This window comes from Pholcus phalangioides, unplaced genomic scaffold, assembly GCF_987345545.1.
Source record: "Pholcus phalangioides strain wild (caught in Gottingen) unplaced genomic scaffold, Ppha-v1.0 ptg000016l_1, whole genome shotgun sequence".
In the NCBI taxonomy this organism is placed as follows: Eukaryota; Metazoa; Arthropoda; class Arachnida; order Araneae; family Pholcidae; genus Pholcus; species Pholcus phalangioides.
The window spans coordinates 1,572,059-1,588,913 of record NW_028301609.1 but is presented as its reverse complement, the minus strand read 5'-3'; the positions used below and the strand labels follow the sequence as shown (position 1 = coordinate 1,588,913).

Here is a 16,855-nt window from a genome sequence, read left to right as displayed (position 1 = left end):
TACTAATAACCAATTCATTGACATTTCCTATTTCAAGAGTTTTCCTGTTTACAACATTTTTGTCATGACCTGTTTTTTGAAAAAAATGTTATAAGCGGGATTCATTTGCATACGAGATTTTCATTGATTCTAGTTCTTGTGATTACACGCTATGGACTGAGAACAATTTGATTTCGATGAATTGGAATTTCGATATTAATTAGATGAGTGAAACTTGCATGTGGGGGTGAATTAGATTTTGCTTAATTCATATGCAATTGCGACAAAAACAATCGAATAAAACACGGTGTTGAGTACATTTTGTTTCTTGGTACAAGCGTACACTTGGTCCGTATTTCTTGGTACAAATGGCCCTCACTTTTCCGGGATAAAATTTAGCTCAAATTTAATCCATCCATCCATTCTACAAACCGATATTTATTAGAAAATGCTTGCTAAATTCACAAAACCCATTTTGTTACTTGATATTGGAGTGTTATCTGTATATATAACTAGCTACAATACCCGGCGCTGCCCGGGTTTTCTTCAACGAGGCTTTTTGGATCATGCGATATCTCCCTCTTTCTTTGAGGGACATGCAAACCGTGTCTAAGTTAACCAATATGGCGACGTACTGCGCGACTCATGAAAGAAACAAATCTAAATTTAAAGAAACGTAGAAATGAATAGCCCCCCCCCCTTTTTTTAATGGGTGTTAGGTATTTCGATTCCCTCCCCCTGAACTTCAAGTTATCCATCTCTGCCTGTTTCAGCTTCCAAAAATGCTTAATTAAAGCTGTGGAATTTTTTCGATGCACTTTACGGGGCCCATAACTAATTTTAAAAACATCCTAAACTATATGAATTTATGCAAATAAATATCAAAAGACAATACGGAGAACTTAATTTTCATGCTTGAGAAGATATAAATAAAAAGTTGAAATCAATGTTATTACATGGATATCCAACTCAAAAGTAGATCCGGCAAATTATTCATATTTTTAATTTTCTGGGCTTCGTATCTCCAAGTGAATTCCATATTTCAAAAATCGAGAATTCAATTTAATTTTTAAAATTATTGATGTGGCAGGAACCCCCCCCCCCCACTAAATTTCCGTATTTATGCAGTTAAATCGGCAATTTTAATAGTGATTTGTAAGAGGATCACCCTTTTCCTGACCCTCAAAGCGATGATGGTGATGATTATGACGTCTATTCAAAAAGCCTCATTACTGAGAGTATTGAAAATGTGGCAAACCATTATAAAGGCATAAACTATTATACATAACTGGCAGCATTAAAGAAGTGACAAACCATTGTAAAGACATAAACACGTCTTAAACGCATTGCTAGGGAACCACGGTAACCAAAGTAAACGTTCGGAAAGTGATTGTTGAGGCCCAAAAACCATTGTTGCCGGACAGTTTTTTGCCCATTTGGGGCATTTGCCCTGGTCTGACGAAATTTTAAAGTAGCCTATCGTTCAAGTCGGGTCCCATTTGGTATATATGCAAAATTTGGCGACGATCGATCTAAAATTGTAGATTTGTATAGAGAACATACACACACACACACACACACACACAGAAAATCAATTTTATATATATAGATAGATTGATTTTCTGTCTGTGTGTGCGTGTGTGTGTATGTTCTCTGTACAAATCTACAATTTTAGATCTATCGTCGCCAAATTTTGCACATGTACCAAACGGGACCCGACTTGAACGATAGGCTACTTTAAAAGTTCGTCAGAGCTGGGCAAATATGCCCCAAATGGGCGGGAAAAACTATCGGGCAACAATGGTTTTGGGGCCTCAACAATCACTTTCGGAACGTTTATTTTGGTTACCGCGGTTCCGTAGCAATGCGTTTCAAACGTGTGTATGGCTTTATAATGGTTTGCCACATTTTCAATCCTCCTAGTAATGAGGCAGAATCATCATCAACGTCACTTTGAGAATCAGGTGAAGGATGATCCCCGTAGAAATCAACAGGCAGAAAAAAACAGACAGAACATCAATTTTATATATATATATAGATAATTTATGCCTTTATAATGCTTTGCCACATTTTCAATACTCTCAGTAATGAGGCTTTTTGAATAGACGTCGTAATCATCATCACTTTGAGGGTCAGGAAAAGGGTGATTCTCATAGAAATCAGTGTTAAAATTGCCGATTTTACTGTAGAAATGCGGAAATTTAGTGGGGTTTTCCGTCACATCAATAATTTAAAAATTGTTGAATTCTCGATTTTTGAAATATTGAGTTCGCTTAGAGATATACGAAGCCCAGAAAATTAAATATGAAGTAATTATCCAGACCTACTTTAGAGTTGGATATCCATGCAATAACATTGATTTCTACTTCTTATTTGTATCTTCTCAAGCATGAAAATTAATGTCTCCGTATTGTCTTTTGATATTCAGCTGCATAAATTCATATAGTTTAGATTGTTTCAAAATTAATTATCGGCCCGTAAAGTACATCGAAGAAATTCCACAGTTTTAATTGCATTTTTGGAAGCAGAAATAGGCAGATGGATAATTTGCATGTTCAGGGGGGGGGGGAAATCGAAATACCTAGCGCCCCTTAAAAAAGGAGAAAAAATTCATTTCTACGTTTCTTTAAATCTAGATTTGTTTATTTCATGAGTCGCGCAGGAAGTCGCCATATTGGTTGACTTAGACACGGTTTGTATGTCCCTCAAAGAAAGAGGGAGATATCACGTGATCCAAAAATCCTCATTGAAGAAAACCCGGGCAGCGCCGGGTATTATAGCTGGTACAATACCATTTATAGTCAATTTCTCGAATATTTAGGTGCTACAGTGGATGCCGCTTATAACGTTTTTCCTAAAAACTGTCGTGAAAAAACGTGGCGAGTTATTTTTGACTGATAAAAGAAAAAGATACCCCTTAAAATTTTGGGGAGATATTACTCTTCAGAATTGTATTTTCGGATAACACTGGTTGAGCCAATGGGAATAAGTCGTACTAAGCGGGAAAACGTCCTAAGTGGGGAACGTTATGATCGGGATCCACTGCAAATGGCACTGAGAGTCACCTTACTTCAGGTAAGATTGATTAAGGCGATCAATTTCAATCCGGTCAGCTCACATGTTGAGTGAAAATTGACTAAATGTTGGAAAAAAAGTAGCAAATGAATTAAAAAATATTTATATGAGATTTTCTTTGAGAAAATAATTTTTGTTTCGTAGAATTCGAATTAACTGTAAACTATAATTCCGTTAGATGGCGTGAAACATGCTTACGGTCATCAAATTTTGATTTTCAAATTTCGAAGATGGGGAAAAAATTCGATAAAACGGAAATACAGTGGATCCCGCATATAACGTTTCCATTATGTTTACGGCTTAGTAAGACATATTTTCGTGGTCCCAACTTTAATACTCATCGTTCATCGTGATTTCACGTTTGAAGCGTTTTCCCGCTTACAACGTAACTTACGGGTTTTTTTGTTTTTTTTTAAATTGAAAAACGTCATGAGCGTGTTCAACTGAAAATGGTTTCGAGTCCATTATGTGCCGTATTTCTTGGTTTCAGTGTTGCGGTAAATGGGATAAATATGGTGATTATGCATGATCGCTAGTTATAATACAAAATCACTGACTATTTTGGGGAGTTCGGCAAATTTTTCGAATAAAGCACATTCGCCGGTGATTATGTATAACCTATTTACTTTTAATGACAAAATACATGTAGTGCGTCCATCATGGTGGGGAAGAAACCGATAAGTTGTTGAATTTAAGTGATCTTTCCGCATGACGTCTTCCATGTTTATCATACTTAACAACTTCATTCAGGAATTATGCATAATTACCGGTAAAATTGATAATAAATATAGGAAAATTGATCAAACTTACGAACACGATTAGTTATTATGGATAATCACAAATTTAGTACATTTACCGTAACATAAGTTATATAAGAATTACACATATGAATTTACTATGAATTATTCCCATTACATGAGTGAAATTGCTCATGGTCATCATATTTTGATTAATTCCTGCATTTCATGAAGATAAAATTGAATAAAACTGAAGTATAGGCCTATATATATGTTACGGTAAATGAGATAAATCGATGTCATGATACTTACCAATCGTCTTGGTAAGTTTGATAAATTTATCATTTTTACAGGTGAATATGCATAATACCCAAGTGTCGTTGGTTAATTTGATTAATACTAAAAAAATTATCACTTATTCCGGCCATTATGCATAATGACCGTATGTGTGATGAATGTAATCGGACCCCGATAAAATGATAACAAATTCTACGATCGTACCCCGATATAATGACACATGTATGAATTATACTGTGTAATAAGTATATAACGTATATATCGCACTATATAATATAGTACGATTTATCATGTTTACCAATGATGCGATGCCTTGGTACTATGCATAATCAGTGATTAATTTAGGGAAATTTATCAAATTCACATTCGACGCTTGAGTACTATGCCTGATCACCGACTAAAGCGATAAATTTATGGAAATTTATCAAACTTACCAAAATGCTTGGCGATTATAAAACTGGTTATAATGCTATATTTTATGGAATTGTATAAGCACAGAATTTTCGGGGATAATAACCCACCCATTCTGTGATATCTATACTGTATTTATTAGAAAAATGTTTGCTAAATAGCCTACTCAGAATTCATTTTGTTAGCTGAGATTTGGCGCAAAATAATGTTCATAGCCATACACGGTATAGCGATAAATCCCTCTACAGCAATATTTTTTTCAAGTCTTGTTGACAAATATCTACGTCTAATTCTAAGTAACCGCATAACTGTTACGGAAAATATTATAAATCGGTTATTATAATATACATAATATACATAAATAACCTGTTACTATGCATACTTACCAATCGTCTTGGAAATTTATCGTTTCATAAATTTATCACTTTTACCGGTGAATATGCATAATAACCAAGTGTTGTTGGCAAATTTGATAAATACTTGAAACGTATCGCCTTTATCTGTGATTATGCATAATACCCTAGTCAGGGCCGTCCTAAGACCATCATGGGGCCCCCGGGCCAAGTGAGGCCTTACCTGGAAAATTCTCAAAAATTCCAAACAGTTCTCATTTTTGTAAGGCCCCTCTTCTCATGAGGCCCTGGATCGTGGTCGGGTGTGTCCCCATGCGTTAAGACGGTACTGACCCTAGTGTAATTGGTGAATTTAATAAATATATATAAAGAATCCAAATAAGTCTAGTATGTGTGATGGATTTTTGCCGGACCAGGACATAATGGTACAATACATGCATTAATAATCTCATCATGTGATACAATTTACCATGCTTACCAATGACATGACGCTCGGGTATTATGCTAATCAGCGGTAAAAGTGATCATTCTTTCAATATCCTACTTATTAAATTTACCAATCACCGGTAAAACTGATAAATTTATGGAAATTTATAAAACTTATCAAAGTGCTTGGTGATTATGCTTGATAACCGAATTTATCACACCTATCGTAACATAACGATGATCCCTGTGCAACGATGTTTGTTCTTGGTCCCTAGAGTATCGTTGGTCCCTAGAGATTCGTTGTATCGAGATTTCACTGTATATCCAATTAGATGACGTGAAACTTGCTTACGGTTCAATATCTTGATTTCGAAGAGAAAAGAAAATCAAATAAAACTGAAATTTTGGAGTGCAATACGTGTCGTATCTCTTGGTATAAGCACCGCATTTTCCGGGATGAAAACGTTCATATTTTAATCGTTTTACTGTGGAACCCCCCACTTAAAGACGCTCCCCGTTAAAGGACACTTTTCTGATCCCCGGTCCCGTGGAATAGAACTTTAGTGTATTTCATTGCCCGTTAGCGGACGCTTTCGCGGACGGGCAGTATAAAAAAAGGCAAACTTTTTTTTCCCCCAAACTCTAATTTATTAAATTTTGTTCATATATCGAGAATTTATCATATTCCACGGTGATTATGTACAATCCCAAGCTCGTGTTGGTGACTACAGTAGAACCTACGAAGTACGAAAGCCTGGATAACCAAGAGGAGATCGAGATGTAGTTCGGAAATAAAATTCACATTCCTCTGTGGGGGGAATCGAACCACCAATCTCTCACTGTCCAGTGGTTCGATTCCCCCCCACAGAGGAATGTGAATTTTATTTCCGAACTACATCTCGATCTCCGCTTGGTTATCCAGGCTTTCGTACTTCGTATGAACAGCGGAAAGCGACACATCGTTTCTATCTAAGATTTTTCTCGTTTTTGGCGCACCCCGAGTAAGATGCCATTAAGAATATTTCATATTTTGATAAAGGATGGTTGATGACGTAAGCATCATCATCAAAACCTCCCTTCCCCCCCCCTTGTGATCAAAAGTCAGTAAATCGGAATCCCCCATCCCCCCCATATCGATGCTGATGTAATCTTGAAAGACCCCGCTACTGTCAGCTATCGGAGAGTGTCCACTAACGGGTGAGTGAAATACATTAAAACCCTATTCCACGGGACCGGGATTCAGAAAAGTGTCCGCTAACGGGTGGTGTCCGTTAGGAGAGGTTCCACTGTATGATAATCCATCCAAGTAATTAATTACTTGATTAACTGAACATAACTATGATCCAGGATGGGTGATTCCGAATGGTAATGTTGGTTTTGTTTGCAGTGCTGGTGCGTGTGAAGAGAGCCAACATTACACTGCTGATAATTGGTTTTATACATGTTTTCATCTTCTTCCCACATATTTTAATTTAATTTAATTTTTATTGCGAAATGTGTGTAGTGCACGTATAATGTACGGGTAAAAGTAATTATTTGGTTTAATGAAAAGAATAAATGTTATGAATTTTTCCATATTTATCAAACTTTACATTTTTATTTGGAAAGTATGCATAATCGCAGGTAAAAAAAAGTATAGATAAATTTCAAATCAAACTTTCTTCATCCAGACAAAGTGATTATGCATAACAACCGCACGGTGTTCACTTCTACTGTAACATACACTTTAACATTAACATTTACAGGAACCGATTGCGACCGAAGCCAAGCGTCGTATAAATGCAAAGGTCGTATAAACGAGGTTCTGTTATACGTCCTACCTCCCCATTAGCGGACATTCCTTGTTAGCGGACAAAACTTTTTTGGTCCAATGAGTCTCCAAGAGGTTCTGTATTTATAAAAAGAAATACCGTGCTTCCCTGAAAATAAGTCTAGCCATCAATAATTTTGGCTCGAAAGGGTGCTTCAGGTCTAATTTTCAGGTGATATCATTGTGTTTGTTGATGTAGAGCAGAGGTCTTCAACCTCTTTATAGTCGCGAGCACCGCCTGTACCCCCATCATCGAAAGAAAAGCACCCTCACGGCAAGTTTGGCATACCAAAGCATGAAATCAAGATTATTTCGATCCTTCAAAATACAGTTTGTACAAGGTGGTTTAATTGAGACGTTGATCAAGTGCTCGCGAGCACGAAATTGGGCACGAGCTTCGAGCACTCCGGAAAGGTTTACCTGTTGTCCCAAAGTCGTCACTTTTTGGTAATTTACAAATATAACTTATTTATGACATGTATGACATGACATGAATTGTCATGTCATATGACATTCATGTCATATATATAGCCATCTGGTGGCTCGTCGTCCATGAGCTATTAGCTGATCGGTTTCACCGTCCATTGCACGGTTCCGTTCGGCATATATACGCTCTAGCGAAGGAAAATCTCTATCTCCTCTGTAGCTTAGTGGTCAGAACACTCGTCCCGCAATCGAGGGACCCGGGTTCGACTCCCGGTAGAGGCAGAGATGAGTTTTTTTCCTTCCTTAAAAAATTAACATCTCAACTAATAAATATCTTCACAACATCCAGTCTTCCGTATATATATCTTGTAATAACTTATTTAATAACTTGAGTGTTCTGGAATGGTAACGTAAGACACTAATGTGATCTGGAACTGTGCCGCGGGAGGGTCCACACAATTTATCTATAAATATGTCGCTGGTCACTCAAGTAATCTGGGAATGTGCCGCGGGCCACTCAAGTGATCTGCAAATATGCCGTCGGTTACTCAAGTGATATGGGAATATTCCACGGGCCACTCAAGGGATCTGGGAATATGACATGGGCCATTAAAGTGATATAGAACTGTATCACGGGTCCTTTATTTAATGGAAATGTGACGCTTGGTTCACAAAATTAGGTTTGAATTTAAAGGCCACGTCAGATGGCTCCGAGGACCGCATTTGGTCCGCGGACCATGGTTTGAGCATATATGCTCTGAATAATTTTTTTCACAAACGTGAGCGTTGGCCAAGAAATGCGGTACGTGTGAATTACACGTGGGAGACGTGTTCCACGTGACCCGCTAACCGATTCGAGTTGTTACTAGGCTATAAGTCGGAACATTCGTTTACATATATAAAAAAAAGACAACAACATGGCGTTTGCGAATAAATCACATTAACATGTATCATTTATCAAATACTTTATTACCATAAATATTTACATTTATCGATTGGTTGATCAGCAACAAACATTGAAAGAAACAAAAAACAGTTTATGTCTCACACACGTATTTACAAATGTTTGATTACACAAATCATTTGTTAAGATATGGTATCTCTAATAAGTATCTTTATTCTTGCTTGAAGTAAAATCATCGTGCAAGCACAGTCCAACTCGGTTATAAAGGCGTCGAAGAATCTTTGAAATTTTATCGTTATAACCGAGGTGAACGTTTTCAAAGAAATTTCAAACGTGAGGAAATATACTCAGATACAACCTCCTCCAAACCAGACTATGGCCCGGCGCTCTGTCTCGATGAAGAGACCTGGGCCATGTTGGAAGCTGTACATGTATGTGTTGTGAACCTAAACTTACTTCACTAATACCAATGCAAATACAAATGCAATACTTCACTAATATCACAATGCAAATACAAATACAATACTTCACTAATACCAATGCAAATATAAATAAATAAAAAGGCCGCAACAGACAAAATGCCCAACAAAGTAGCTGTTACGGTCGATAGATCTCTCCGTATCAGATTTGGATTTGCTTCCATAAATTTCACCAAGTTTGAGATTTTCTTTATTAGAGTTTGCCTTTCTGTTATCTGCTTCCTCCAACTGTCAATATTTCTAATTGCTGGAGCATGTTGGTGATGTGGTGCAGTTGCTAGACATTTGGTGGCGCAATGCAACTCGTTTCCAATTTCTCCGCATCTACAGTCAGGGCTTTTGAGGATTTCGAATAGGTGGAGGTGCTCTGGAAAAGCACCATGTCCTATTCGGAACATTATCTCATAAACGCTCTTTTCCAGTTCAGGCTTTTTTGCCCTGACCGTTTTAACTATGCGGTGAACTTGATGCTTCTTCATTATCCCATTCATTTTCCCATTCAAGCAAAAGGTTTTTCCAGATGGCTGCCTTAGCTGATGATTGCGGTAGGAGTATCGTTGTTTCTTTGTTCTCCGTTTTAGTTGCTTGTTTGGCCAGCCTGTCAGCTTACTCATTGCCCCACAGGCTAGCGTGTGCTCTAAACCAAGATAGCTGTATTTGCGGATCACTGTGGAGCAATTTTCTTGTCTATCTAGCCACGTTGCTTGATATCAAGGGGTTGCTTATTGCCTTAAGGCTGGACAAGCTGTCCTTCAAGATTTTTGAAGAGTTGTTAAATTTTGCTGCATCTAACGTTGCTTTGCGATTATCTCTGCCTGGAACACCGAGTTTTCTGGTTCTAGTTCTGTTGCCCAGTTGTTTAGGATGATGTTGTTGTTCTGTTTTCACAAAAGCTGCGGCTGTCCCATCCTTAGTTTTAGAACCGTCTGTGTAATAGCAGTTGGTGTTGAAGTCAAGATTTAGTTCAAGCTGTTCCAAAACCACTTAAGTTGGTGGTAGATATCTGGACAGATGTCCAGTCCTACCTCTTACTTTTTTGTTGTTGCTCTCGAATCTCAGTGTGTCCTCTTTTAATTCAATCACCTTGTTTAGGCGGAGAAGTTTAGTGACTTTTGCTTCATGTTCAAGCTTCATGCTGAGAGAGAGGAGGACGCCAGTGTGACTTGAAGATTGATTTCCCCAGCTCTTATGAACTTTCCTATCATTTGATTCCCGTTTGGTACACGTACAAAATTTGGCGACGATCTATCTGAAACTAGATTTGTGTAGAGAACATATACACACACAGACAGGCAGAAGACAATCAATTTTACATAAAGGGTGATCCCAAATTCATGAGACAAACTCTAGGAAGTGCTATGTATGACTACTAAACAAGCATTTCTGGTCATAGAATGTGCGGTTGAATCACGATAGTAAAGGTATCAGAGGGTATTTTTAGACTGTGCACAACAGCACTTCAGGAAAAGCAAATGTCATATTTTTCGGACGGATTGACTGCAATAAGTGCAATGAACTATTCGAGGTTGCAGCGTATTGTAATGTGGTAGGACTTCTCATGGTGCAACCTGGGTAACGCTAATTCTGCCACAAGTCATTGTACCGCTTGTTTGGCGCAGTATAACCTCGATGGTCCTTGCAGCAATAAAAAATAAAATCTCCAATCCAATCCAATCCAATCGGTTGATAACACATATCGCAGCAAATCCGTCGGAAGAATATGATATTTGTTTTTGGTGAACTGCTGTTGAGCACGCTCCAAAACATGCAACCCGTCGCTTGCGAGCACCACGGTGCCTTCTGAAGTACCCAGAGTGCTCGATGCTCGTGCCCGATTTAGTGCTCGCGAGCACTTCATCAACGTTCCAATTAAACACCTTGTACGAATTATATTCAAGGATTGCAATCATCCTGAGTTCATGCATTTCTAAGTCAAACTTGCCATAAGAGTGCTGGTGGTATGTGGGATTGATTGTGTGTACAGGCAGTGCTCGTGACTGGAAAAGGTTGAAGACCTGTGCTCTAAAAACACCCTCTACCGCCTTTGCAACTGAGATTCGACAACACCGGATCATGATCAAGATTTAGGTGTCTGTATATCGTAAAGTGTGTCCCATGAATTTAGAATTACCCTGCATATAGATAAATAAAGCTTGGCTAGACATAGACTTACTTTCTTTATTTCGAACCGAGGACTACTCCGGTCTATCGCCATGAGCAGTTTGTACTACCGATTGAGTTGTGCCGAAAAAAGTGTATGTGCGTGCGTACCTGACAGTCTGGGTATAATGTTGGTATGAATTTTTAGTGGTGCCATCTATATATTACAAATTCTGAGTCATATTCATCACACTTAATATGAATATTTGTACTGTTGCAGGCCTGTTGCTCGCTCTCTGTGGCGAGACTGTTTAACGGAGAGATCAGAGATCGCATTCGCGTCTCAAAGTTGGGAACCACAGGAAACCAACATTAGCCGACTTATAATCTCTCATATAATATAACATCTCATATAATATATATATAATATATAAATAACAACAATAACATCTCACCTATAACGATTCTATGTAGCATGCCGACGTATGCGCCATCTTTACCCTTTTTTTGAAGCACAGCAAAACCTCCTCTTAACGGCCATCTCCGAACTACGATAATCTCCCAATAACGGCCACATTTCACTGGAAAATAACTTTTTCCAACACCACAGAAACAGGTAGCAGGCCCGTCATCACAGACAACCCGGGATAATTCACGGCCACAAGATCGGGTCGCCTGGTAAAGCCTACATCCAGGCTGACTTATACTCTCGCAAATTATAAGAAACTTATGGTTTTCGCCTAAAGGGAGGAAGATGTTATTAATTTTATGATCATTATTATTATTATAACGAGCCGACATTCGAATGCCATACTGTCCACCGAATGCGTCCCATAGACTCAACATTACAGGTAGCCTCCGAACAACGATTTCTGAATAACGGCCATTATGTATACAGAGTCAGAAATGAAAATACGCATACGAATTCCCCCCCCCCCCCGAACTCTGTGTGGGGGAATTTCTTTTCCTGCGCACAAATGCTAGATGGCAGTGAAGGGGGGGGGGGGAGAAAGGGCCACTTAAGTGATCTGTAAATGTGCTTTGGGTCACTGAAGTGATCTGAGAATGTGCCACTTCATTCTTACAAAATCAGGTTTGAGATCGCGTGCCCATCAAATGACTCTGTTGGCCACATCTGGCCTCGCGTGTTTTGGGTTGAGCATGTATGGTATAGTGCAGCGTTTTTCAACCTACTATTGACTGGTACAGTGGTCAGCGACGATGTCGTAGGTGATCCACAGGCAGACTTGATAATTCGATTCTAAATGAATGAAAAATAATTCAATTGTTGTAATTGATGTTACTAATATCCATATAAAAATTGTACTTTCATACACACCTCATCATGGAAAATGTGGGAAATTGTGGTCATCTACCGAATTTTACTGATTATGGCCAAAAGATGTAAAATTTGTGACGAATTTGCTAATTACCGCAAAAATGGGCGAAGGGGGAGGGAATAAACGGCTGCTATAAATCGCAGTAAACAAAAATATATTTGACGAAAAAAACATTCAAATGAATAGATGACCACGTTTCATTAAGAACAATAAAAGAAATTAAAATCTTATTTACGGCAAAATACGGGGCCATCAACAATAGTCATCGGCCACTTTGCCGATTTGCAATTTTTTTTGCTGACTTATGTGTCAGCAAAATCCTAATTGCAATTAAAATCGCTGAAAAATTGAGGGGGGGGGGAATCATTGAAACTTACAAGTACGTAAGATGAATATTTACATTTAGCTTAACAAAACGCTCTTTATTCACGGTTTTAGTAAACATTATAAATTTAAATATGCATCGTTGAAAAAACTGGACAAATGTATAAAACAATTCGGAGCAAAACTGCAAGTGCTGGAATATTGCGTAATACGGGACACAAGTGGTCCTTCGAATTGTTTCAGATATTTGACTGGTCCTTGAGTTCAGAAAGGTTGAGAAACGCTGGAATATATAGAGTCGATCGTCGGTGGGAGTAAAAAACTAGTTGGGGGGTTGCTGGTACAACGTCTTTTTTTTTTGGTCCATATCGGTTTTTCTCGCCAATTCGTTTCCTTTGTGTTCTGTCTCAGCACTGAAAGCCTAAATTTGAGTATGCCAAAAAATAGCGCTGTATCGATTAACAGGGCCGCAACTATATGTTTGGTCAGCCGGAGCAAGCACACGTGCTGACACTCCCTTGTAATGTTGAAGGAGAGTTTAAAGGGATAGTTTAAAATTTTTATTCGCGCCCCTCTGGTCCAGTGCCTGTGGCCCTATATCCGTCTTATTCCCCTCTAGTGGCGGCCCGTCGATTAATCAATTATTAGCAACAGCATTAACATATTCTAATATAATCAATTATAGAACGGATTATCATTTTACATGTTATATAGATCGCAAATTTTAGTTGTTTTTTTTTCAGAAATAAATCGACCATTCCCAATAGCGGCCACATTTTCACGGTCCTGTTAATGTCCGTTGTTGGGAGGTTTTGCTATATATCAAATAGGCGAGATGACGTTCTTCAGTGACGTCACGAGCTCCGCGCGGAGGCTTTCTGCTACAGATGGTGTTGGGCAAAATACGTATACAAATTTGTGTGTGTGTGTGTTGTAGTTTTTGTGTGCGAAATTCGACTTGGCAGCTGTTGAAATAGAACGATTATTAGGTTACTTTAGGTCGTGAAAACATGGATTATCCCACGCGAAATAATCCGTAAGAGTAAATACAGCTGACTTTGAACGTAGTCCTAGATTATTTTCCAAGAATTCCTTGCGAAACATACTCTACTCGACTTGTTGGTGTGTTCCAGCTGCCGAGCAATTTGTGTCAGCAAAACATGTTTGCAATGGAGTACATGAATAAATTCAACGATTAAACATGCATCTTTTTGTAATAGTGGTAATGGGTGTGTGTGTGTATTACGCGTCACTCTTTTTCGTATAAAGTGGATTTTTTGTTGTTGTTTTTTTCATTCAATGAAATTGTGGAAGTTTTTATTAGTGTCCGAGGTGGTGTTTATGTAATTTTCAGTAAATTAGGTTCCCAGCGAATTCAGAGATGCATATTTCAAGTAATTTTTTTATAGTGAATTTGAAGTATTTTTAGTAGTTATTAGTTCACTAATCTTTAGCAATTGTTTAAGGTTTGTTTGATATTGTTTATTGTTTAGGATTGTTTAATTAATAACGTCATTCGAAAAACGCTTTAAACAGGAAATCTTAATGAGTATTAGTGAGAGATGGGAGACAGTGAAAGTAAGTCGTACTAGGCGGACACACGTGCTAAGTGGGAACAATATAAGCGAGATATACTGTACTAGTTCGCTAATTTTCATTATTTATTCTGATTTTTTAATTTCCAGTAATCATTAGTTCACTGATTTTAATCAGGCCTAATTAGTTTGGGTAAATCGAGAAGCTATCCATACTTAGTATAAGACAACCATAAGTATTCTTTATGGGCATTGTATAGTATTTTATCATGTGTATATATTGATTATAATTTTTGTTAATTCATTTTTAATTGGGTTGCTATACATTTTTTGGAAATATATGACATTCATATTTTTATGGGCATCTTTTTCTCAGCCACCTCGTTGGGCATTTTGCCTGTTGTGGTGGTGTATTTGTACTTGTATTTGTATTCATCAACTGATTTTTGGTAATATTCCGTTCGTTTCAATTCGTTCTCTTTAGTAATTACTCGTTCACTGATTTTTAATTATTATTCGTTCTCTGATTTTGAGTAATTATTCGTTCTCTGATTTTTAGTAGGCCTACTTATCCATTCCCAGTGTTATCCGAAAATATGGTCTTGAAGGGTAATTGCATTCCTGTCCAAAATCGTAAGGGGAATTTTTGTGAAAATGGGGGGTACTTTTTTTATATCAGTGAGAAATAACTCTACTTAAATAAAAGCATGAAACTTGAAGTATTTTCACTCCTCAATGACGCATCAAGATGCGTATTGGCGAACACTGGCACCAGGGATCCTTCCCCCCCCCCCCCAAATAGGTGAAACAAAAACACATTCTCTTTTGTTTCACCTGCACAGACCTGTTGTTTCTCTGCGCACAGAATTTACATTATTTGTGCGGAATGACAAATAGCATGCTACCTTATTCAATATAGGGTTTTTTTGCTCAGCAGAAAATTTAGTATGCATAGAGCCATTCTCAGACTCTAAAATGTTCATATATTTCGTGAACTTATTCACCATGAAAAAAATAGTGCCTTTCTCAGCTACTTTTTTTCATAACCAATAAACGGGTAAAAATGAAATTTTATCAACAAAAATATGTCTTCTAGAATAACTATATAGTACAGCAGTGTTCGCACGCAAAAAATTCGATTTTACTGCTCTAAATTTGATTTGAAGAGTGAAATTACTTTTCGAAATTATTTTATCGGAATACACTGCAGCATAGTATTATATAACGTGTAAGAAACATCATTGAACTGGGGCTCCTGCCGCCACCTGTCATATAGAAAACACAACTGTCATAATTTTTGGATTAAAATTGGCCCGTTTTTTTATTGATGTGCTGAGCAAAAAAAAAAAAAAATATGGTGCGATGTTACTAAATGTTTTATAAAAAAAAATAATCGGAATCGACCTGTTTCTGGTTTATATTTTTTTCAATTACAATTTCAAACAGCCAAGGAGGGCTACATTTTGCTTTACTAACGTTATTTCACAACATACAAACAACAACTGTTAAAATTTCGAAGCAAACTTGATAATTAAAAACTAATATTATTGCTTATAAAATATTTAGCAATATCACACCATATTTTTTCTTGTGCGGCACATCTACCAAAAACCGGTCACCAGTTTTAATCGAAGAATTATAACACAATCGTGTTTTTTTATATGATAGGTGGCAGCAAAAGCTCCAGTTCAATAATATTTCTTACATGATTATATAGTGCTGTAGGCTACTGAAGTGTTTTCCGGTAAAATAATTTTGAAGAACTTTCTTAAAAGAAAAACCTAATGACCTCGTTAAAAGAAAAACCTAAAATTTGAAGAAGTATTTTAAATCTTCAAATGAAATTTTGAGGAGTAAAATCGAATTTTGATGTGCGTATCATGTATCTAGATGCGTATTGGCAAACACTGTTCATTCATCGATTTCTAATTTTCCGAGTATTTTTTAATTTTCAATTCTGTAAATATGAAGTATTTTTGTATTTTTTACTGCATTAAATTAATGTGAAGTCTGAATTTTATGCACAAATTGAAAATTCTTTCATATAAAGTGTGAAGTTCATTGTAAATTTGATTCAGTAGATGTCAAGTATCTTCAATAAATTTTAATATTTTTTGTAAAGTGTAGTGATTATATTCAAAGGTTGTTTTTTTTTAATTTTTTCTTAAAGTTTGCTGAATTTTCGGAAAATTTTAATTGTTTAGTAATAAATTTTCAATAACGAGATATTTTTATATAATTTTTGATATATTATATAATTTCCAATAATTTGAGAAATTTTCAATAGTGTTCCAGTAAAATATAACTAGAAACTAACTTATTTTATTACTAACTAACTTTCTTCTGTAAAAATTTTCTCTAACTTACAATTAATTTGTATTTAAGTATTTTTACTAAATCACAGTAAATTGGAAGTACATTCCGTATTTTCCCCCCACGTAAACTTGTTGTGATTTCAGTGTTGTCGTTTAATAATGATGTACTTCATTATTCAAATAATGCATAATCTGATGACTTATATTTAATTAAATATGTATAAAATTACCTCTAATTGCACAATTCATGCGTTGAATAAATATAATAAAATTATTACAATATTCACACATTACAATTATTACAATAACTCGATGCTCAATTACTAGTTTTCAACTCAATCTTA

At 36.7% G+C, this 16,855-nt stretch overlaps 1 long non-coding RNA gene and 1 other non-coding gene across 3 annotated transcripts in view; both read left to right on the top strand.

Moving 5' to 3' along the window:
• The window catches only part of LOC149074859 (uncharacterized), a 215,894-nt gene that overhangs the window by 166,088 nt on the left and 32,951 nt on the right, over positions 1–16,855 (top strand). The gene's annotated exons all lie outside the window — the stretch shown is intronic.
• On the top strand, positions 7,725–7,796 carry TRNAA-CGC (transfer RNA alanine (anticodon CGC)). Its single transcript has one exon. It is a non-coding gene; the product is annotated as a tRNA-Ala (tRNA).